The sequence below is a fragment of the Rhinoderma darwinii genome, chromosome 2, assembly GCF_050947455.1.
Source record: "Rhinoderma darwinii isolate aRhiDar2 chromosome 2, aRhiDar2.hap1, whole genome shotgun sequence".
Lineage (NCBI taxonomy): Eukaryota > Metazoa > Chordata > Amphibia > Anura > Rhinodermatidae > Rhinoderma > Rhinoderma darwinii.
In genome coordinates, this window is record NC_134688.1 from 246,347,649 (window position 1) to 246,371,864 (window position 24,216).

The following is a 24,216-nucleotide window of genomic DNA, read 5'->3' on the forward strand; positions in this document are numbered from 1 at the left end:
TTTAGGGCCATTATACTGTATGAGGGCAGCAATGGAGCATTATACTGTGTGGGAAGGCTCTATGGTAGTATTATACTCTATGGGCTGAACTGGGTGTGTTTGGGTGGGGTTAGAGGCGTGGCTTAATAGGCGCAAAATTTTGAATGCTGCATCGGTTGTCCATATGGTATATAGCTGACTGCTATAGCCACTGGTAGACTCAGAAGATGTTGAATCAGAATGACTATCAGATTCTATGCGGCTTGAAGCTTCTTCCACCTACAAGTATTAACCCCTTAAGGACACAGCCTGTTTTGGCCTTCAGGAAACAGCCAATTTTTTCAAATCTGACATGTTTCACTTTATGTGGTAATAACTTCGGAATGCTTTTACCTATCCAAGCGATTCTGAGATTGTTTTCTCGTGACACATTGGACTTTATGTTACTGGCAAAATTAGCTCAATACATTAAGTATTTAATTGTGAAAAAAACAAAATTTAGCGAAAAATTGCAAAAATTAGCATTTTTCTAAATTTATATGCATCTGCTTGTAAGACAGATAGTAATACCACACAAAATTGTTGCTAATTAACATCACCCATATGTCTACTTTAGATTGGCATTGTTTTTAGAACATCCTTTTATTTTTCTATGACATCACAAGGCTTAGAAATTTAGCAGCAATTTCTCACATTTTCAAGAAAATGTCAAAAGGCTATTTTTACAGGGACCAGTTCAGTTCTGAAGTGGATTTTAGGGCCTTATATATTAGAAACACCCGATAAGTCACCCCATTTTAAAAACTTCACCCCTCAAAGTATTCAAAACAGCATTTAGAAAGTTTCTTAACCCTTTAGATGTTTCACAGGAATTAAGGCAAAGTAGATGTGAAATTTTCAAATTTCTTTTTTTTTTTTGCAGAAATTCATTTTTCATCTATTTTTTTTGTAACACAGAAAGTTTTACCAGAGAAACGCAACTCAATATCTATTGCCCAGAACCTGCAGATTTTATAAATACCGCACATGTGGCCCTAGTGCACTTATTGACTGAAGCACAGGCCTCAGAAACAAAGGAACACCTAGAGGATTTTGGGGCCTCCTTTTTATTAGAAAATATTTTAGGCTCCATGTCAGGTCTGAAAGGCTCTTGCAGCGCCAAAACAGTGGAAATCCCCCAAAAGTGACCCCATTTTGGAAACTATACCCTTTGAGGAAATTATCTAGGGTTATAGTGAGCATTTTTACCCCGCAGGTTTTTTGCAGAAATTATTGGAAGTAGGTCGTGAAAATGAAAATCTACATTCTTTCAAAGAAAATGTAGGTTTAGCTAATTTTTTCTAATTTCCACAAGGATTAAAAGGAGAAAATGCACCACTACTTTTATAAAGCAATTTCTCCCGAGTAAAACAATACCCTGCATGTGGTCATAAACGGCTGTTTGGACACACGGCAGGGCTTAGAAGGGAAAGAGCGCCATTTGGCTTTTGGAGCTCAAATTTAGCAGGAATGGTTTGCGGAGACCACGTCGCATTTGCAAAGCCCCTAAGGGACCAAAACAGTGAATTCACCAAAAAAGTGACTCCATTTAGGAAACTACACCCCTTGAAGAATCCATCTAGGGGTGTAGTGAGCATTCTGAACCCACAGAGGTTTCATAGATTTTATTAGAATTGGGCAGTGAAGATAAAAAAAATCATTTTTTTCCAATAAGACGTAGCTTTAGCTCAAAATTTTTCATTTTCTCAATAAATAAAGGAATAAAAAGAACCCCAACATTTGTAAAGCAACTTCTCTGGAGTACGGCAATACCCCATTTGTGGTCATAAACTGCTGTTTGGGCACACGGAAAGGATCAGAAGAGAAGGAGCGCCATTTTGCTTTTGGAGCACAGATTTTGCTGGATTGGTTTCTTGACACCATGTCACTTTTGCAAAGCTCCTAAGGTACCAGTACAGTGGAAACTCCCCAAAAGTGAATCGATTCACAAAACTACACCCCAGTTTTTTTTGATTGAAAGAGCTTTTGATTTCTGTAAATATGACCTCCTGATGCTGCAAATTTAACACATTACCATTTTAATTCTCTTTACAACCTTTAAAATGTTTTGATCTCTGTTGTGCATAATAATGTGAAGCAGTGCATTTTGAGATTTTTACTTCTAAAAAAAATCTGTTATCATTAGGAGATTTGTTCAATAAAATTCACATTATACTCCAACGGTTGATGGCTTGAAGATTATACTGACTGTCATTTGCATCGACTATTTAGGAAAATCAGCGAAAAATAACATTTGCGTAATAATTTGGAACGCGGTGTACATATAAAGTGCTGTGACCATCAAACTGAAATTATCAGCGATTTGTAGCATACCAATGGACTTTATCATATTTGACCATTTAGAATGTAAATTGTAGCTGGTTAGTCTGAACACAAGATAAAGTTGTTGTGTTTGGCCAACAAAAGTGAGGACACAAGAAATTTGATCTGTGTGTAAAGGGGTAGGTAACAATGATGTTATAAAACTGAAGGTCGTGGCAGATGATTACTGGTAAAAGTAAACTTTCTTCTAATGGAAACTGACTAACCTTTTCTCCCATTGAAGTGTAAGGGAGAAAGGCTTCAATACCTGTGAATCACCGCTAAATACAGTGAGCAAGTAGAAATGAACGGGAGCGCTGTTCCCCCTTTAAAACAGCTGATCGGCGGGGGTCCCGGGAGTCGGAACTTGACCAATCAGCTATTGATGAGCTATCCTGAGGATAGGCCATCAATTTTTATTGGATTGAAAACCCCTTTAATGTGAGTTAATAGAGTGCTTTTGCTTTTCCTTTTGGAAATAAGTAGGATCCTGATAAACACACAAACACATTTAAAGAGGCTCTTTCACCAGATTATAAATTCCCTATCTTGTACATGATGTGATCGGCGCTGTAATGTAGATTACAGCAGTGTTTTTTATTTAGAAAAACGATAATTTTTGACGGAGTTATGACCTATATTAGCTTTATGCTAATGTATTTCTCAATGGACAACTGGGCGTGTTTTACTTTTTGACCAAGTGGGCGTTGTGGAGAGAAGTGTATGACGCTGACCAATCAGTGACCAATCAGCGTCATACACTTCTCCCCATTCATTTACACAGAACATAGCGATATAGCTATATCGCTATGTGCAGCCACATAAACACACTATAACATTACTGCAGTGTCCTGACAATGAATATACATTACCTCCAGCCAGGACGTGATGTGTATTCAGAATCCTGATCACGTCTCTGCACTTCTCTGTGAGTTACAGCATAGCAGGCGTAGTCTCGCGAGATTACGCTGTAAACTGTCATTTACAGCGAGATCTCGCTGTGCTGTGCTGTAGTCTCACAGAGACGCTACAGTAGTGGTCAGGATTCTGAATACACATTACGTCCTGGCTGGAGGTAATGTATATTCATTGTCATGATACATGAGTAGCGTTATAGCGTGTTTATGTGACTGCACATAGCGATATAGCTATATCGCTATCTGCAGTGTAAATTAATGGAGAGAAGTGTATGACGCAGATTGGTCACTGATTGGTCAGCGTCATGCACTCCTCTGTACAATGCCCACTTGGTCAAAAAGTAAAACACGCCCAGTTGTCCATTGAGAAAGTCATTAGCATAAAGCTATAGGTCATAACTCCGTCAAAAATGATCGTTTTTCTAAATAAAAAACACTGCTATAATCTACATTACAGCGCCGATCACATTATGTACAAGATAGGGAACTTATAATCTGGTGACAGAGCCTCTTTAAGGGCTCATTTACACGAACGTGAATCTCGTCCATGTGCTGTGTATGGAAATCACACACAGCACACGGATCCATTTCAATGGGGCCGTTCACACATGCGTGAGTTTTCACGCAGCGAGAGTCCGCTGCATGAAACTCACTGCATGTCCTACATTAGTGCGTTTTCACGCATCTACGCACCCATTGAAGTCAATGGGTGCGTGACAACCACGCACTGCACACGGATGTACATCCATGTGCGGTGCGTCATTTGCGCATCAATTACATAAAAAAAGAAGTGCTTTGCGTGCGTGTGAAAAACGCATGCCACTCGCAAAGCACACTGATGCATAACGCAACACACACAAACAAGAGTTATGCAAGCTTTTTAAGTGTATAAATCTGTCACGCTCGTGTGTATGCAGCCTTATTTGAAATTACCATTTAAATTCACTTTTTTATTACCCCACACTGTTCTATATAGAGTTCAGCACTCCTCTCTCTGGAAAGCACTGTAAGGCCTGTATTACGGTTCGGCCCAACCTCCGTTTTGTATGGAGCCATAATAGGGCTCTTATACATTGGCATACAAAGTATTTTTCTGCTGAATTAAGTAGGAATCCACCCCAAAAAAAAAAAGTGGCTTGGTCCACAGATGCCGTTTGTACAGATATATACATATATATGTTCAAAAAAAATAAGAGAGTGAATGGTTGGCACTACCTTCACTTGTGGCGTCACAGGATTGCGTGCTTGCTGGGACTTCTGGTATGATCACCTTTAATCGCTGGTGCTCTGTGCTCGTGGTAGAAAGGTATAAACAAATACACACCGTTTTCCAAAGGTGCTTTACTTCAACAGAGAGTGGCATAGCATGGGAGACACGGACGAGACAACTTGCCTACGACGCTTCGAGAGTCCTTGAGTATATGGCACCCAACAGAGCATAGTGCGGATTCGTGGGCACATGAGATGTGTGCATGAGAATGATACTAGATCTATCAAATTTTGGGGTGTCATCCTGTTGAAACCTGGTCCCAGAGGAGGTCATTTAAATCGTAGGTTGTTACAGGAAGAAGCATGGTGGATTTACCGCCTAAACAGCCTTAGTCCTGGTGGACTTAATGAGGGTTTTACTTTTGTGGCCTTCTTGTGAAAAATAATGTAAATATAGCCATGGATTATGAATTGCCTATGAGCCCTGCAGACAACTTTTGTATTTTCAAATAATTCTTGTCTTTCTAAATATTGTTAACACTGATTCAACCATAAACATTTTTAATGTGGTCGTGTTCGGATTTGAAAACTCGACTGATATATTTATACATCGCTGGTGTTTCAATTCTCTTGAGATGATTCTCAGATCCTCAAAAATCTTCTATACATATACTTCTGTATGAAGTTCCCCTCCTTTTCATCTACATATTATAATCTATTGTGGATATTGTTATTGTTATTGGGTGAAATTTTGGCCCATTGATATATATATAATGGTCTTTTCTTATACTCATGACAGTCTTTCCATCAAGTTGAGTTCCACTTGTACATTGACTAATATATTTTTTAGATCTCCTTACTAAGGTTCGTTAGATATTCTACCATTGAGTTAGATATTGATATTGATATGAATTTACTGTTAGCGGATTACTGTGATCTCTTATTACAATCTCTTTTCCTAATAAACTTAAATCTGTTTTTTCCATTGTCTTTTGTCATTCAAGTCCACCGATATTTACTGTGACTTTCTCTCTCTACTTGGTGTTCCTGGGATAGATATCTTTGTTATACTCCTAAGGGTATGTGCACACACACTAATTACGTCCGTAATTGACGGACGTATTTCGGCCGCAAGTCCCGGACCGAACACAGTGCAAGGAGCCGGGCTCCTAGCATCATACTTATGTACGATGCTAGGAGTCCCTGCCTCGCTGCAGGACAACTGTCCCGTAGTGTAATTTACAGTACGGGACAGTTGTCCTGCAGCGAGGCAGGGACTTCTAGCATCGTACATAAGTATGATGCTAGGAGCCCGGCACCTTGCACTGTGTTCGGTCCGGGACTTGCGGCCGAAATACGTCCGTCAATTACGGACGTAATTAGTGTGTGTGCACATACCCTTATACGATCGTGCCTCAAGATTTAAGTTCACTGACATGTGCAGTGAACTTTATTCATACTTGTCTATCTGGCGTAAACTCTTTCCATTGCGCAGGCGCGAAAGCTAGTTCCCGATTGGCCGGGTAGTAGCACTGCAGGATTGGAGCATTTTACTGTCAATCATTTTCACCACAGGAACGATAGCGAGTCCCTCATTGGTTGGACATTAGCTGTACTTGATTGGAGCATATTTTTTCATTTAGGGGCCGTTCTTATGAGGATCATCGTGATTGGTAGAATCAGTTCAGATGACGTCAGAAGTGAGGTCATAAATAGGAGACTCAGCCGCGTTCGCCGCCATTAGACCCATTTTCTCCTGAGGACACCACTTCGGTGGTGAAACATGTTGGGGGGGCTTTTTCAATTTTAAAATCAATGTGTTCTGTCAATTCTAAGTCCCTACTCAAGCGGACTGCAGCCGCAAATCTTAGTTGTTTTATATAGGTAGCACGGCCATCAGAGATGGTGGTTTGACTCTGCACTTAGACGGTACTGACTACAGAGTATTATTAGTATCATTGTATGGAGACTTTTCAGTTCACATTGGGTTTTTAATCTTCATTTGTATGCTTATAGTTATCCATAATAAAGCTAAACGCCACAATACTAGTAAGCATTCAATAGGTGTCTGGGAAACAAGGGCTAATCTTTTCGCCTTTGGCGGTATTCATGTGTTTTTGTGTGTACCTCAGCCCACCAGATACCTGGGTCCTCTCTTTGTTTTTTGTCCGTACATGTTCCGCACACACGGCTCTGCCTTAATCTTGCGTTTCTTGGTTTATTAATAAAATGTCAGAACTACATTGACACACGGACAAAACACTAGGAAAGAGAGATAGGGCTGTAGTGTTAAAAAAAATTGTAGTATGCTCCATCAGATGGCGTATGCAAGCCTAATTAATCCCATAGAAGTTCATTAAGGCTAGAAAATTCAGATCCATATAAAACATCTGTAGAGCGCAGTATTTGCTGTTAAATGTGCATGGACTGCAACAAGCTTGAAAACGTTTTCTGACAGAAGCATACTAATAACGCAGTTCCCAAAAGGTAGATCGACATCAATACAGCCGGAGACAAAAACAGAACAGACACGCGTATCTGTTAACTGTAGAGGTCTGAGCTAGACCCAGCCCCTAGGGTTTATTTTATACTTGTTCTGTATCCATGCAACATAATAAGACAATAAATAATATAAGACCGTACTTTGGCATATATGCAGTAACATTACATAACTTGGTAACAATCAATCTTTCACATTTAGCCCAATTCTGAGAAATCTTAGAACAAAAACAAGTTGCTCCCTGATCCGCCAACCCCTTCACATTCATGTTCTAATCCAACAAATTCTTGCGAAATGATAACCAACTCCCCCCTTCCTCAAGTAATATCAAAATCCAGATGTCAGTAGATTAACTCTAAAAGTGACAATTACTTTAACATTACTCCCCTCTTATCATTTAGCAAAAACCCTAACTATTCTTCCTCTTATATTGAAAAATATTGAAGATTCGCCCTACCTACACTAGGTATAGAGATACTAATCTCTATAAATTGTGGGATGGCCAGCATCCATCCAGACGATCCTCCAAATTAGATTTCTCCTGTTACCAATCCCGTCTAGCTATTACTATCTTATATAAAGGAGATATGAGCGTTGATTACATGTAAAAATAAATATACATATATATTTGTCATGTCCTTTCATATATCAATAACAGTAACTTGTTCATCCATTTCTGTCAGATCAGTTTGTTTCCACAATAAATGCAGTCATTGATGTCGTCAAGCGAATCTTTTTCGCATATCAAGCACTTGCGTCCGATAGGAGTAATTACAACCATCCCTTGGGCATCTGTACTTTGTTCAGGGGAAGCTTTCCGTTGTGTACTATTGCATTTTTAGATTTTAAGATTCTTCTGAAAATAATGAGTGGAAGTTTTATTATTATTACAAGAATCAGAATAACTATAACAATTTGCAACAATATGTGGAAAACGCCAGCTATCCAACCCCCTATCCCATGAAACCAGTTGAGAGGGTTTAACCAGGATAACCATTCTGGTAAATGCAGTTCAGATTGAGCATTGGCTTTACGATATTCTTCCTTCATTTCTTGGGCCTGCTCAATATCATATGCAACTTGCGTCATTCCAGTGGGATTGATATAGTGACAACATTCTGGACCTACTATTTGACAAAGTACTCCTTGTGAAGCAGTTAAATAATCCAATACCATAGTGTGCTGATTAGTTACTATAAGGGTATGTTCACACACAGTGACCAAAAACGTCTGAAAATACGGAGCTGTTTTCAGGCGAAAACAGCTCCCGGTTTTCGGACGTTTTTGTAGCAACTCGCGTTTTTCGCGGCGTATTTTACGGACGTTATTGGAGCTGTTTTTCAATGGAGTCAATGAAAACCGGCACCAAAAACGTCCCAAGAAGTGACATGCACTTCTTTTTCGCGTGCGTCTTTTTACGCGCCGTATTTTGACAGCGATGCGTAAAATTACACTTCGTGGGAACAGAACATCGTAATTCCCATTGAAAGAAATGGGCAGATGTTTATAGGCATAATGGAGCCGTTTTTTCAGGTGTAAATCGAGGCGTAAAACACCCGAATTATGTCTGAAAACACTGCGTGTGAACATACCTTAATACGTAGAGCCATCAGCAACTCTTTCCACCCTATGTGTAATAAAAGTTTTGTATTATTCAACCTAAGTCTACGTTTACTTCACATGTGTTGTGGAATAGTCTGATACAAAAATTGGTCCGTCTTCTATGTCCAGGTAGCAGGTTCTCTTGCTAGGGTACATGTCCCCTCGGAAAGCCACCAGTATGCATTATTACCACATATTTTATCAATTCCTTTTGAAAGCTGAAATTGTCTTTTTCCACATCCATGTTCTAATCCAAAAAATTATTGCGAAAGGAAAACCAATTCCCAACTCCCCCCTTCCTCAAGTAATATCAAAATCCAGATGTCAGTAGATTAACTCTTAAAATGATAATTAATTTAACAGTATATGAATGTAATGTGGAGCAAGACAGAAACCATGCACCATATTGGTGTTTTTTCTACGGTTTTCATATGATTTTATGCAGCATAAGGAGGCCTTATGCTGCATAAAATATACTTACATACTGTAATGTCCGTGGCTGCGGGCTGTCAGCTCCGTCCCCCCCCCCCTGACAGCCGTAGCCACGAGTCAGCAAGTGCTGGCCCCAGCCTCCTCAGGAGACGCCAGCGCTCGCATCCACTCAGCCGGATCCCGTATGGTGTGCGCGCACACTCGTGCCCGCTCTTAAAGGGGCAGCAAGCGCATCCGTTCTTGTTGATGAACTTTGACTAGTGAGTTCCCTGGATTATAAGATGGGTCCAGCCCCCTAGTTCTATGCCTGAGCGTTGTTGTGTTCCCTATAGTTTTTCTATGTGATGGCCTCCTAGTGTGTTCCTGTTCCTTGCATTTCCATACCATCCTGGTCGAGCACTGTGTTATGCCAAAGTCGTGTCGTGCTGTATCCACGTCTGACCTGCTTCACCTCGCCTGACGTCTACCTGCTGCCTAGTCCAAGCCGAGCCTGCCCCGCTGCTGTCTGAGCTGCCACAGGTACCTATACGAACTATAGACTTTCACCTGCTCCCTGTTGGCCAGCTGCCTTAACGCCAGTGGTTCCACAGACCGTTCGTGACACATACACATACCTCCCAACTTTCAACAATCATAAGAGGGACAACTCATGTGGCAAATTTTTAAGTTAAGCCACACCTCTAACCCCGCTCCAATCCCTGTCCATACACACCCAGTTCCTTTTGCACCCTAACACAAGATCATGCCCCTTTAGTACACCTACACCCAGTAGTGTGTCCTTATATTGCCCTCACACAGTATCATGCCACCGTAGTGCTTGTAGCGTCCATGGCCACGGGCCATCGGGTTTACTCACCTCCCGACGCCCGCAGCCATGGATCCTTGAGCGCTGGTTCCCATCTCCTTCCTTGGAGACGCCAGCGCTCACCTCCGGTCTGCTGTGTCCCGTAAAGGGCAAGCGCGCGCACAAAGGAGATCGTCATCATCATCAACTGCCATGATTTCCTCGTCTATAAGAAGGCGCCAGGCCTTCTGATCCTTGCCTGACCGTTGTTAGTTTTCCCAGTCTGTCTTGCAAATGGTCCCTTAGAGTTTCCCATTCCAGTTGTTACCCGTGCCTTGTTACCTGTTCCTGTATCCCGTGCTGTTCTTGTTCCTGTGCCTATTAGTGTCGCGAAGTTCCATGTCCTGTGTGATCTGCCACGTCCTGTGTCAATTGCTACGTCCGGAGGAACTCGCCACGTCTGGCGCAACCTGCGGCACCTGTGTCATCTGCCACATTTGGCGTTACCTGCTGCGCCCTTCTCCATCTGTACTAGAGCTGCGGCCACTGTCTGGACTATCCAGGTACCCTTGTGCGGGGCATTGTATTGCTGGGGTTTCTTGTTGTTTGGCCAGTTGCCTCCCCGCTATGGCGGTACGGCTTAGTGGGTCCACTAACCCGCTACGTGACAGTACGCTCAGGCATGGACCCCCCTGGTCAACCTGAGACCTTGACGACACAAGCCATGCTGGCCGACATGGAGGATCTCCAGTCACGACAAGACCAACTCCTTACGGTGAACGCCATAGCCCATCGGCTGCTTGTTCCCACCACAGCCGTCACCGCACCCATTCCTGCTGTTCCTCCTGCTACACTTCCTGTCTGTACCGGTACCGATCCCCTGTGCTTCCTGCCGCTACCTCCACGCTATGACTGAGACCCGAGGTCCTGCAGGGGATTTTTGAATCTATGCCTGATCCACTTCAGCCTACATGCCAGGTCCTTCTCTTCGGATGACGTTAGGATCGCCTTCATCATCTCTCTCCTTACTGGCAAAGCCCTGGCATGGGCTAATCCTCTGTGGGAACATCAGGGACCAGAGACCCGTGACTTGCAGTGCTTCTTACAGACCTTCCGCTCGATCTTTGAGGAACCTGGGAGAGTTTCTTCGGGTGCTGCTGCATCCTTGCTGACCCTACACCAGGGAGACCTCTCCGTGGGTGAGTATGCCATTCAGTTCTGTATCCTGGCTGCTGAATTGACCTGGAACAAGAGGCTTTGGTGGCCACATTCTGGCAGGGACTGTCTTCAGGGATTAAGGACGAGCTGGCTGCTCGCTATCTGCCATCCACTCTGGACGATCTTATCCTACTCGCCTCCCGGGTTGACATGAGGATCCGGGAGCGTTCCCAAGAGGTTTTCCGGGAGAGAGAACTTCCTCGGCTGGATTCTGCTTTCCAGCAATCCTCCTCAGTCGTCCCACCAGATGATCCGATGCAGAGTAGCCATGTCAAATTGTCTATCCTGGAGAAACAACGCAGACGCACTTCTGGACTTTGTCTGTATTGCGGCCTCAGAGGCCATATTGTGCGTCTGAGGGCAGAGAGGCCCCATTGCCTAGGACGGATTGGAGAGACAACCCTAGATGGAACGGTACCTAATAAAGCATTCTGTTCCAAGCTGACTATTCCTGTGACCCTAGTATCCGGCAACAGGACGCATCAAGTTTCTGCCTATCTTGACTCTGGTTCTGCGGCAAACTTCATCCAGAAAGAGCTTGTGGATCATCTTCAGCTGCCCACTGTCCCCCTAGAGACATCTTTGGCTGTTGCCTCAGTTAATGGACTGCCTCTGCCTGATCCCATCATTTCTAACACCAAGCTGTTGAAGCTCCAGGTTGGAGTCCTTCATTTTGAAGTATTTGTTTCCTTGTTTTGCCCAAGGCCATCAATCCTGTTCTAATGGGCCTGCCTTGGCTTCGACTACATGCCCCAGTCCTGGACTGGAATTCTGGAGAGGTTCTATAATGGGGCTCCAAGCGTCATGGTCGTTGTCTATTGCAGATCCATCCTGCCTCAGTCATTGGCGGGATTGCCTCCCCAGTTTGCTCAGTATGCAGATGTTTTCAGCAAAAGGGAGGCTGAGATGCTGCCTCCACATCGGACTTATGAATGCCACATTAAACTGGTTCCTAATGCCTCTCTCCCCCGTGGTCGAGTATATCCTCTCTCCTTGCCTGAGTCTCTATCATTGTCAGCCTATATCAAGGAGAATCTGGAGAGGGGTTTCATACGAAAATCTTCCTCCCCGGCCGGAGCTGGATTCTTCTTCGTTAAAAGAAGGATGGATCTCTTCGACCTTGCATTGACTACCGTGGTCTCAACCAGATCACGGTCAAGAACAAATACCGGTTGCCACGTATATCTGAGCTGTTTGATCGCATACGAGGAGCCAAAATTTTTTCTAAGATAGACCTGCGGGGGGCTTATAATCTAGTCCGGATTTGCCGGGGTGATTAATGGAAGACGGCATTTAACACCCGGGACGGGCACTACGAATAACTAGTGACGCCCTTCGGACTGTGTAACGCTCTCGCAGTGTTTCAGGAGTTTGTTAATGATATCTTCCGAAATCTCCTCTAGGTCTGTGTTGTTGTTTATCTCTATGATATTTTGATTTTCTCCCCAGATCCGACGACTCATCGGAAGCATGTCCGTCAGGTTCTACCTTGATTAAGGGAGAATCATTTATACGCCAAGCTGGAGAAGTGCGTCTTTGAGAGGAGTTCTCTGCCCTTCCTTGGCTACATCATTTCGGCTCAAGGTCTCAAGATGGATCCTGAGAAAGTGAAAGCTGTCCTGGAGTGGCCACGTCCTCAAGGCTTAAGGGCCATACAGCGGTTCCTGGGATTCGCCAATTTCTACCGGCAGTTTATTCCTAACTTCTCTCTCTCTGACGGCTCCCATCTCTACCCTTACCAAGAAGGCAATACAGACCTATTGGTACATTCAGGAAAATCCTGTCAAGATACATGTAAAATCAATATGTAAATCATGTATAGACAAGAACAATATGTAAGCCAAGTAACCTTGGTGCATTGACCCTACCAATGAACATGAAACCTACAGGGTGTGGGGTTTAATTAACACATAACAATATTTTTAGACAAAATACAAACTTTATTCACAAAATGTAACAATGTTGATTAAAAGATGAGTCATGCAGAGCATGAACAAGGCGTCACTCATTGCAGAAAATGTATATTGACAAAACTATGTAATACATGGGCATAAATAAATGAAGCACAAAGTGCAGAGTGTTAAATGTCAGTGGCTAGTCATGAACTATATCAACTGCTAATGACGAATGCAGAGTACAACGGTGCCTGAGTATATGGGAACTGACATGACATAACATACCCATGTGATTTGTCCTGCAGAAGAGAGACGCCAGACCCGACGTGCATTTCGGCGGAAATGCCTTCGTCCGGGGTGGCATCTCTCCAGTGGGGACCAACATTAAAAGGAAGAATCAGCCAATCGGATAACAGGGAGGCATTACCATCCACGGTCATGTGTGTGCTGATGGAAGCGTCACACACCAGGTGTGGAGAGGTCGGAGGCGTGTCTCCGGCCGAGCGTCATCAAGGAGGGCGGGGGTCAACGACGTCTGACATCGTCGAGCCACGCCCACCGAGATGCAGACGCCCGGACCGCAGCACAGTCCAGCCACTCCCCCCGGTGTGAGCGCACAGTCACCATGCCTGAATATAAGGTAAGTGTAGATAGGGATAAGTCCGATTGACTGGTTGATGAGGAGAAATATTTAAACAGATGGATCTTTCCATGCACATATATTTTACAATGAACATCATAGCATAAGTCAGAACTGTGAACATATATGGGATAGTGTGACCAAATGTATATTGTGACTAAATACAAACAGTAATAAATTAATAGGTAAGACAATAAATATGTATTTATATGCAAAAAATGTGAAAAAGAGGAAGAACTGAACAAATAAGTGAATAAACCATTAGTGAGAAAGTACATATATTAAGTAAGTTCATGAAATAAATAAATAAAGGTGACTAATAAGTGTATGTATATGATATATATGAGACCTGCTCATATATGAACAAATATAGTGAAAAAAATGTGTGTACAACCATATGTGTAATATCATAAACCGTCCCATATTAATTAGTCCAAGTACAGAATGAAAATTATATCCATGCATATGAAGTTAAATGTGCATATAAAAAGGGAATGCATACAATATCTGAATCTCCATACAGAATAATATACATATATAATATTTCATAAATATCGTGATATAAGTACAAAAATATGCAGAAAATACAAAAATAATCCAATATACACAATTGGTGTTCACATTGCAAACACGTGTATCCACGCACACACAGCAAAAAATGTGCCGTATGTGCGTGAACACACACGTGTACATAAATACAAAAATCCAAAGAATGAAAGATAAAGGTGAAGAAAATGGGTTCCGGATTTTCCATATATTACTGCTATGAAATAAAATTCTGTATGCTTGTCCAGAATCCCCGCTCCTCTACCATCTCCAGAATCTCCATGTAGTACAATCACTACCATCTATGTATGACTGAAAAAATGAAGGTCATTAAAAACACTAAATGACAATACAAATAAAACGAAATATCACATACTATTAAAAAATGGCCCACTGGAGGTCAATGGTCAAAGGAATGGAGCAAAATTCAGATTTTCATTGAGCCCAAAAGGGCGCATAGTCCCCAGAGTCCAAATCCATTTGGATTCGCATTGCGCCAATCTTTTGGAAATTTCACCCTTTCTGATATTGGGTTCGATGCAATCAATGCCTCACTTTTAATTTCGTTGGATCACATGCATGATGGACTTTGAATTGTCTGGCTATAGGTTTTAAAATTTCCAATGTATCTACCTCTGCTGCTCCCAAAATATCCCTCGTATGTTCTCTGACCCGAAATTTAAACTCCCTTGTTGTTAGGCCAATATATATTTTGGGGCAAGGACAGGTAGCGTAATAGATTACTGCTTTAGTAGAGCACGAGCTGGAGTGTGTAATGGTAAAAGTTTTCTTGCCTGCTGAGTCTACAAAATAAGTCGCTCTCTCAATATTGGGGCATGCGACGCAATGTCCACACGCCTTACAGCCCCACTTTGGGCCCTTGGTACCAAATGGGAATTTTGAATTTCTGCGTTGGTAATGGCTTTTGACCAGGAAATCTTTAAGATTTCGTGATCTACGAGCAGAGATACTAGGATATTTGGTTATATATTTTCCAATTGTGGGGTCTGTTAATAAAATTGGCCAGAATTGTTTCATTATTTCCTTCATGTGGAATCAGCGTGAGTGGTAATCAGTCGTAAATCTTACCTGTGATTCGGACTTGTTTTTAGGTTTAGGAAAAAGAAGGTGCTCTCTTGGGGTGTATTTAGCACGATGGTAGGCTTTCTTAATAGATCTTCTACTGTAACCCCGAGCCAGAAATCAATTTGTAAGATCCTTCTAATTCTCAAAAACTGGCCCGTTGGTACTGCACGTATTGTCTGTTTAGGGTGAGAGGAAGAAGCATGGAGAAATGAATTAACCGCAGTGACCTTCCGAAATACATCGGTTTGAAGAAAACCGTTCGGGTCCCTGGATAGTTTAACATCCAGAAACTCTGCTTTAAATTTATCAAAATGATATGTAAGTTTAATGTTGAGATTGTTATTATTCAAGTTACTCATAAAGGTCACAAGTGATGCCGATGAACCCTTCCAGATGAGCAGGATGTCGTCGATGTACCTGGCCCAGAAAATGACCCTGTCCATCGACACATCCTGCCCACCCTGAAATAGATCCCTCTCCCACAGCCCCAGGAACAGGTTGGCGTATGAGGGTGCACATGCAGCCCCCATCGCTGTTCCCTGGAGCTGCAGGTAGAAGGATCCATTGAAGATGAAGAAGTTGTGAGTGAGGGTAAATTCAAGTAAGGTAAGTACAAAATTGGAAAAAGACGTCTCCATATTCCCTGTATTTAAGAAGAAGGCAGCGGCTTTAAGTCCATGAGTATGGCGAATGCTAGTATACAATGACTCAACGTCACAAGTCACCAATAGCACATCATCCTCCATGCTTAATCCATCCACCCTCTGCAGAAGGTCTGCCGTGTCACGTACATACGATGGCAGGCATTCAACAAACCCCTTCAAATTGTGGTCAATGAATCTACATGCTTTTTCCATCAAATTTCCCCTACCTGATATAATTGGTCTGCCTGGTGGAATTTTTGGATCTTTATGGCCCTTGGGCAGTAGGTAGAAGGTTGGAATAGTGGGTTCAATAGGTAGAAGTGCCTCATACAGTTCCTTGGTGATGGTATTATCCGATAAAGTCTTCATCAATATTTTTTGTAATTCACATCTAAAGGCTGATAAAGGGTTATAAGTCAATTTCTTGTAACAACTCCTATCATGGAGTTGTCTATATGCCTCAGTTTCATACATAGTACACGGTCAGACAACGACGTTACCGCCTTTGTCGGCCGCTTTAAATATGACATCATCCATTTTCTTTAAATTATTAAGGCTTTGCCTTTGAAGTTTTGTCAAATTATCACATGAGATATTATTAGGCATTTTTGCGAATTCAGAACTAACAGATTTCACAAATAGATCTACTGCTGGGCATAGAGTCATAGCAGGGAACCGTTTCGATTTAGGTCTAATAGATGAAGGTATTTTACCTGAGGGATCGTATTCTTGTTCCTTCAACAAATCTTCTAGATCATGTAGGGTTTGTTGTTCTATAGCAGTTGTGAAATTTTCGTCAAAATCTGGCCTATGGAAGAATTTCTTATAAATTAGGGATCTACCAAAAATATGAAGATCTTTTATTGCTGAAAAACTATCAAATCGGGCACATGGAGAAAATGTCAGCACTTTTTCCAATACCTCCATTTCTGGGGTTGAAAAATTGTGCATGACTCACCTTTTAATCAACATTGTTAAATTTTGTGAATAAAGTTTGTATTTTTTCTAAAAATATTGTTATGTGTTAATTGAACCCCACACCCTGTAGGTTTCACATCCTTACCAAGAAGGGTATAAACGCCAAGGTGTGGACTCCAGAGGCAGAGTCCGCATTTATTAGCCCCAAAAAAGCCTTCACTTCAGCTTCGATCCTCCAGCATCCTGACGTATCTCGGCAGTTCTCACTGGAAGTGGACGCTTCCTCTGTTGGTGCAGGTGCACTTCTGTTCCAGAGGAGCTCCAAAGGAAAGGCAGTAGTATGTGGCTACTACTCAAGACTTTTTTCTTCTGCTGAGCGCAATTACTCTATTGGAGATCGGGAGCTTCTGGCCATCAAATTGGATCTGGAGGAGTGGAGACATCTTCTAGAGGGCGCTGCTCAACCCATCCTGATCTTCACCGACCACAAAAACCTTACCTACCTTCAGTCTGCACAACTGAATCCCCGTCAAGCCAGGTGGTCGCTGTTCTTCACCCGTTTCCAGTTTGTGCTCCACTACCGCCCCGCGGCCAGGAATGTGAGGACCGATGTCCTGTCCAGATCGTTTAAGACGGAAGACACAGAGGAGTCCCTTCAGACTATCATAGACCCATCCTGCATTGTCACTGCTAATCCTCTGCAGGTTAGAGACATCCCTCCTGGGAGGACTTTTGTTCGGTTGGCAGACAGGAGAAGAATTCTCCGCTGGGGACACAGTTCTAAACTGGCTGGGCACGCTGGTGTCCGTAAAACCCGAGACCTGATTGCTTGTCACTTCTGGTGGCCCACGCTACCTAAAGATGTTCTGGACTTTGTCTCTGCTTGCACGGTCTGTGCCTCTGACAAAGTTACTCATTCCAAGCCTGCTTCAACCTCTGCCTGTAACCAATGCCCCCTGGCAGCACATTGCGATGGATTTTGTCACAGACCTTCCCCCCTCAGCAGGATGCAACACTGTCTGGGTGGTGGTGGACCGGTCCTCTAAGATGGCACATTTTATCCCGCTGACCGGCATACCTTCTGCTCCTCGTCCGGCGAGTCTCTTCATTCTACACATCTTTCGCTTGCATGGCTTGCCTCTACACATTGTGTCCAACCGGGGGGTTCAGTTTACTTCAAAGTTCTGGAGAGCCCTCTGTAAACTCCTGGTTGTGGGATTGGACTTTTCCTCAGCTTATCACCCCCAGTCCAATGGGCAAGTTGAGAGGATCAACCAGATCATGGAGAATTATCTCCGCCACTTCATCTCTTCACAGCACGATAACTGGGTACAGCTTCTTCCATGGGCCGAGTTCTCATACAACAACAACACAAGTGAGTCCACCACTTCCACTCCATTTCACATTGTATACGGTCAACATCCTAGAGTCCCTCTTCCAGTGTCAACCACATCTCAAGTACCCGCTGCTGACTCTGCTTATGGGGACTTTTTGCAAATCTGGCAACAGACCCGGTCCTCTATTTTATGAGGGGGAACCCCTCATCATTTTTTTAAAATAAATTGAAAAAAAAATTACGTGAGATCCCCTCCATTTTTCATAACCAGCCAGATACAATAAAGCAGCAGCAGCCGCCTAGCATCACCAGGGTGGGAAGTGCCATGTTTTTTGTCCCTTCCTAGCCTGATAGTACCAGCCTGCGGCCACCCCAGTACCCTTCACTTCAGATGGTCGGGTGCTGGATCGTACCCAGCTCTTCCCGGTACTCCTGGTGGCGGTGGGTACCGGGGTAATAATAGGGGTTAGTGATAGCCTTATTACGGCTAACACTAAGCCCCTTCTTAGTAATGGATGCTCTCAATCAGACAGCAGTCATTACTAAGGCGGTAATGAAGTATTAAAAAACAGAGACATAAAGAAATTTATTTTATTGAAATGACAACTCTGCCAACCCAATCCACTTTAACCATTTTATTAAGAAAAAAAGCTTACATCAGCGAAGTAGTCCAACGAATCTACGACGTAGTCCATATGGTCCAGCGGAACCTGCAAAACAAAAATTAGCAGTATGAAAAACAAAAATAAAGATGGCTGCCCCCACAGACGTACAAACATATCAATAAATAGTTACCTTCGGGAACATATTAAAATAATTCGAAAAATTAGGCCCATAAAATAAAACCTATCAAAAAAATAGCCTTTCTTTTAAAGAGAACCTTTCACCTCCCCATAAATGTGCAGCTGAGTGCAGCATGTAATGGGGAGGGCTGCACAAACTCTGGGGCACTTTATATTTTTTTTCCTAGCCTCCTTCGTTATTTAGATATCGGTGCTGTAATATTTGGCTCCCAATATTTAAATAACCCCATGAACTGTCAATGGGGAGGTAATTGGCAAGGGGGCGTGTAACATCGCTGTGACACTGTCCAATCAGCTACGGACAGCGTTACAGCAAGAGCTCCGCCACCACTAAGGAACAGAAGAGGAGAAGAAGAGTGTGAATTATTCTTCTTCTGTTTCATGGCATCAGAGCTGTGCGCGCACGCACACTCTCACTCTTTAGCTCTCGGCAGACAAGGACAACAAGACTGATCTCTCGTGAGAGATCACACAGTCTTGTACTTGCCTGCCGAGAGCTGAAGAGTGAGAGCGTGTGCACGCGCACATGCTCTCCTCTCTCCAGCTCTTGCTGTTGACATTGTCCGTAGCGGATTGGACAGTGTCACAGCGATGTTACACGTCCCCTTGCCAATTACCGCCCCACTGGCAGTTCATGGGGTTATTTAAATATCGAGTGCCAAATATTACGGCACCGATATCTAAGTAAGGAAAGAGGGTAGGAAAAAAATTTAAAGTGCCCCAGAGTTTGTGCAGCCCTGACCATTACATGCTGCACTCAAATGCAAATCTGTGGCCAGGTGAAAGGTTCCCTTTAAAGTGTAACAACTTTTTAAAAAACTTTTCACATGTCAGAAGTTTTGATCAGTGGGGTCCGAACACTGAGACCCCCCACTAATCGCTAAAACGAAGCAGCAGAAGTGCTCGGGTGAGCGGTGTGCTGCTTCAATTCTGTTTGTACAGGCTCAATAGAAAGTCTATGAGTCCGTACACCGATAACTCGGCTGGAAGTCGATCATAAATGAAGCGGCACATCGCTCACCCGAGCACTTCTGCTGCTTCGTTTTAGCGATCGGTGGGTCCTCAATGCTCGGTCCCCCACCGATGAAAACTTCGGACATGCCACTATGACATGATAAAAGTTTAGTTAGTTTAAAGGCTATGTACACCTTTAAAAACATATTTTCTATAATATATATATATATATATATATATATATATATGATATTTATCAATGCGATTGGTGCAAGTTTTAATTTATTTAAAATTATTGTTACTTTTTGAGATACAGCTGCTTTGTATCCTGTATACAGAGCAACTGTATATAGCGCTGGGACCTGAATCCATTAGGTCGCCTATTATCGATCACATCTAAGTTATGAACTTAGATGTGATCGGTAACAGCTCGATCCTGCAGGACCGGCTAACACTGAATCAGTCAGTCCCGCTGACCTGACAGATACAGGATTCAGCGCTATATACTAATATATATATATGTTCTGCAACGAATATATATATGTCCCCTCAACGGAAAGTCAAACTGAAACCACAGCTTCCGTTTCAGTCACCATTGATAACAATGGTGACGGAAGCATTGCTATTGGTTTCCGTTCGTCACAATTCCGGCAGGTTTCAGTTTTTCTGACTGAATCAATAGCGCAGTCGACTGCGCTAATGGTGAAGGAAACGGAAGCTATGGTTTCAGTTTGACTTTCAGTTGCGGGGTTACCTCCGACGGAACCCCAGAACGGAAAGCTGACGCTGATGTGAACAGGCCCTTATACTGCGCTCAGCTTCCTGCCCCTACTAATTTAAGAGGGGTCGGCCAACGCTGGGGGGCCAGGAGTATACTGCAAGGGGAGGTCTGGGCGTTTTACTGACAGCAGAGGGCTCTATAGGGGGGAATAATCCCCCCATAGAGCCCTGACTAGTTACTATACGGCAAGGTTAGGGGGTTCTGAGCATCTGACTGACTGCTCTAAAGGGGGGGCACAATCCCCCCCCTATAGAGCCCTCTGCAGTAAGTCAGATGCTCGGACCAGACCCCCCCCCCCCCCCACTAATCCTTCCATTATAGTGATGTGAGGGCTCTATGGGGTGGATAATTCCAGCCCCATAGAGCCCTTTGCTGTCGGTAAAATGCCCAGACCCCCCTTGCACTATACTCACAGGTCCCGGTCGCAGCAAGGCAGGAACGTACCTCGTGCGTCTCGTCGCTCGACCGCTCCTCCTGCAGACTTGCTCCTCTCTGGCGGCAAGTGCTGCGTACAGCGTCAGAGAGGAGGAGGAGTGTTACAGACGTGCCCATCATGCGGCACGTTTGCTACGTGTGTCTGAATGGCCCCTCCCCCGGTCCAGTCCGTCCCTGGCTGAAAATGCCGGCCCCCGTTTTCGGGTAGGTGGTGCCGCCTGAGGCTGTCGGCTCACCTCGCCTCATGGCAGGTGCGGCACTGGCTGCGGCTGCCTCCTACCCTCAGAATCCCCAACTCCTTTCATGTGTCCCTCCTGAAGCCAGTGGTCCTGAACCGCGACAGCAAGACTTCTAGTTCCACAGTTGCTCCCAGTGGTTCTTCTGATATATTCGAGGTGAGGGAGATCCTGGACTGCAAGAGGGTAGGAGGAAGGACTTTCTATTTGGTGGACTGGAGAGGGTTTGGTCCTGAGGAGAGGTCCTGGGAGCCAGAAGAGAACCTCAGTGCCCCTGCGCTTATTAACAAATTCCTCTACCGCTCTGGCCCCAAGAAGAGGGGGCGTAAGAGGGGGGATACTGTAGCATCCATGGCCACAGCCGTCGGGTTTACTCACCTCCCGATGCCCGCAGCCATGGATCCGTGAGCGCTGGCCCCCATCTCCTTCCTTGGAGACGTCACTTCCGCTCCGGTCTGCTGTGTCCCGTAGGGTGCGCGCGCAAGCTCGTGCCCGGCCTTAAAGGGCCTGCACAAAGGAAATTGTCATCATCATCAACTGCCACGATTTCCTTGTCTATAAGAAGGCGCCAGGCCTTCTGATTCTTGCCTGAGCGTTGTTAGTTTTCCCAGTCTGTCTTGCAAATGGTCCCTTAGTGTTTCCCCTTCGACCAACTGCCCGCTTTGTGACAATCTGCGTCCCGTTGTCGCAGGTACAGTTGAAACCGGGATAATGTAAGGTAAGTAGCATAATACATATAAATGGCTCTAATTTCATTTCCATGTGAAATCAAACTGTAACTACTGAAAACGAAAACAGATTTAAATGTATAAGATTACTAGCATTCCAATTTATATGCTTTATATATCCTTCAAATTTATAATGACTTTTCAAACATACAAAAGCAACTAAAGCATCACTGAGGATGTGGAAGCTTCTTGTTAGGGCCTGTTCACATCACCGTTGCCCTTCCATTGAGGGGTTTCCGTTGTAGGTTTCCATCTGGTAAACCCCTCAACGGAAAGGCAAATGGAAACCTAAGCTTCCGTTTCCCTCACCATTGATATCAGGGGTGATGAAAACCTAGCTAATGGTTTCTATCTGTCACCGTTGTGACAGGGTCCCGTTGTTCTTGACTAAGGACCCTAGCGGTCTGAAACGTGTAAGCGTGGTCCCAGGATTTTTATTTTAAGCATTCTATTTTAAAATGACCGAATAAAGCCATATATTTTTTTTATACAGAGTGCTGGATACACCATTTATTGTCCACTTCTATTGCCTTTCTGTTGAGGGGTTAACCCGACGGAAACCTCAGACGGAACCCCTCAGCGGAAGGGAACGCTGATGTGAACACAGCTTTTGTGTGCATCAATAGGTCTGCTTAAGTTGCACTATTTCAAGTGATCCTAACAAATATAAGCAATCAAGATGTTAAAGTCAAAGTGCAAAGATCACACTGGCCATTAAGGGGAAAGGTTATTAGTGTTTTTAAGGGCTCAGGTACTGATAGGAAAGCTATCATATATGTTTACAACAGCAAAGCGATTAGATCACCGAGGTTGACATATTAGCCCAAGTTACAAGAGAAAAAAAAAGCCTCCTGACATACACTGTGTCACAAGCACCACTCACTGCACACGTGAGTTGGATGCCGTTGTATAGGGGTAATTTGCTTTAGAAAAAATTCTCACTTTTACACATGCGTATCGCAACAGGCTAACAATGAGTCAAGCGCACCCCAAAACCAGTCTACACAAACCACTGCCACCACTTGCTGTATTAAGCTGACAAGGGCCTACTCCTGGTAATGCACAAGTTCATACAGCCATACAACGAATCTGAATAGCATTAAACAGGTTATGCTTTTCCTCTTCCAGGTTGTGGGTAGGTTTAGAGAAGCGAGGAACAAACTTATTAAATTTAAAGTTTAATAGATGAAAGTACAGTGCTTTAAAAGGTTACAAAAATAGTATAATAAACATGACATACATATAAGCAAAACAGTTATAAAAATAAAAAGGATTAAAGTAATGAATAACAGACCTCTTACTAATTTGATCGGTGAGAAATCCCGTTGAGGAGAACAGCTTGAATTTGGACAGAACTGCAATGTGATTGCATCTCCTGTGGTCTGACACTGTGTATGGCCTTAAAGACGCGCTGTCACCACATTATAAGTGCCCTATATTGTACATGATGTGATCGGCGCTGTAATGTAGATTACAGCAGTGTTTTTTATTTTAAAAAACGATCACTTTTGACGAAGTTATGACCTATATTAGCTTTATGCTAATGACTTTGTGCTGCCACATAAACACACTATAACATTACTGCAGTGTCATGACAATGAATATACATTACCTCCAGCCAGGACGGGATGTGTATTCAGAATCCTGACCACTTCTCTGCACTTCTCTGTGATTTACAGCATAGCAGGCGTAGTCTCGCGATATTACGCTGTAAGCTGTCATTTACAGCGAGATCTCGCTGTGCTGTAAATCACAGAGAAGTGGTCAGGATTCTGAAAACACATCCCGTCCTGGCTGGAGGTAATGTATATTCATTGTCATGACACTGCAGTAATGTTATAGTGTGTATATGTGGCAGCACATAACGATATAACTATATCGCTATGTGTTGTATAAATGAATGGAGAGAAGTGTATGACGCTGATTGGTCAGCATCATACACTTCTCTCCACAACGCCCACTTGGTCAAAAAGTAAAACACGCCCATTTGTCCATTAAGAAACTCATTAGCATAAAGTTAATATAGGTCATAACTCCGTCAAAAGTGATCGTTTTTCTAAATAAAAAACACTGCTGTAATCTACATTACAGCTCCGATCACATCATGTACAAGATATGCCACTTATAATGTGGTGACAGAGCCTCTTTAAGCACATGACAGGGATAATCGGCCGGGTGATGGCCGTTTTTTAACACGGCTGCATTAAAATCA

The 24,216-nt window shown here is 43.4% G+C and overlaps 1 protein-coding gene across 1 annotated transcript in view; it reads left to right on the forward strand.

The window, feature by feature from the left end:
- LOC142741062 (uncharacterized) overlaps positions 1–24,216 on the forward strand; it is a 62,058-nt gene that overhangs the window by 813 nt on the left and 37,029 nt on the right. The gene's annotated exons all lie outside the window — the stretch shown is intronic.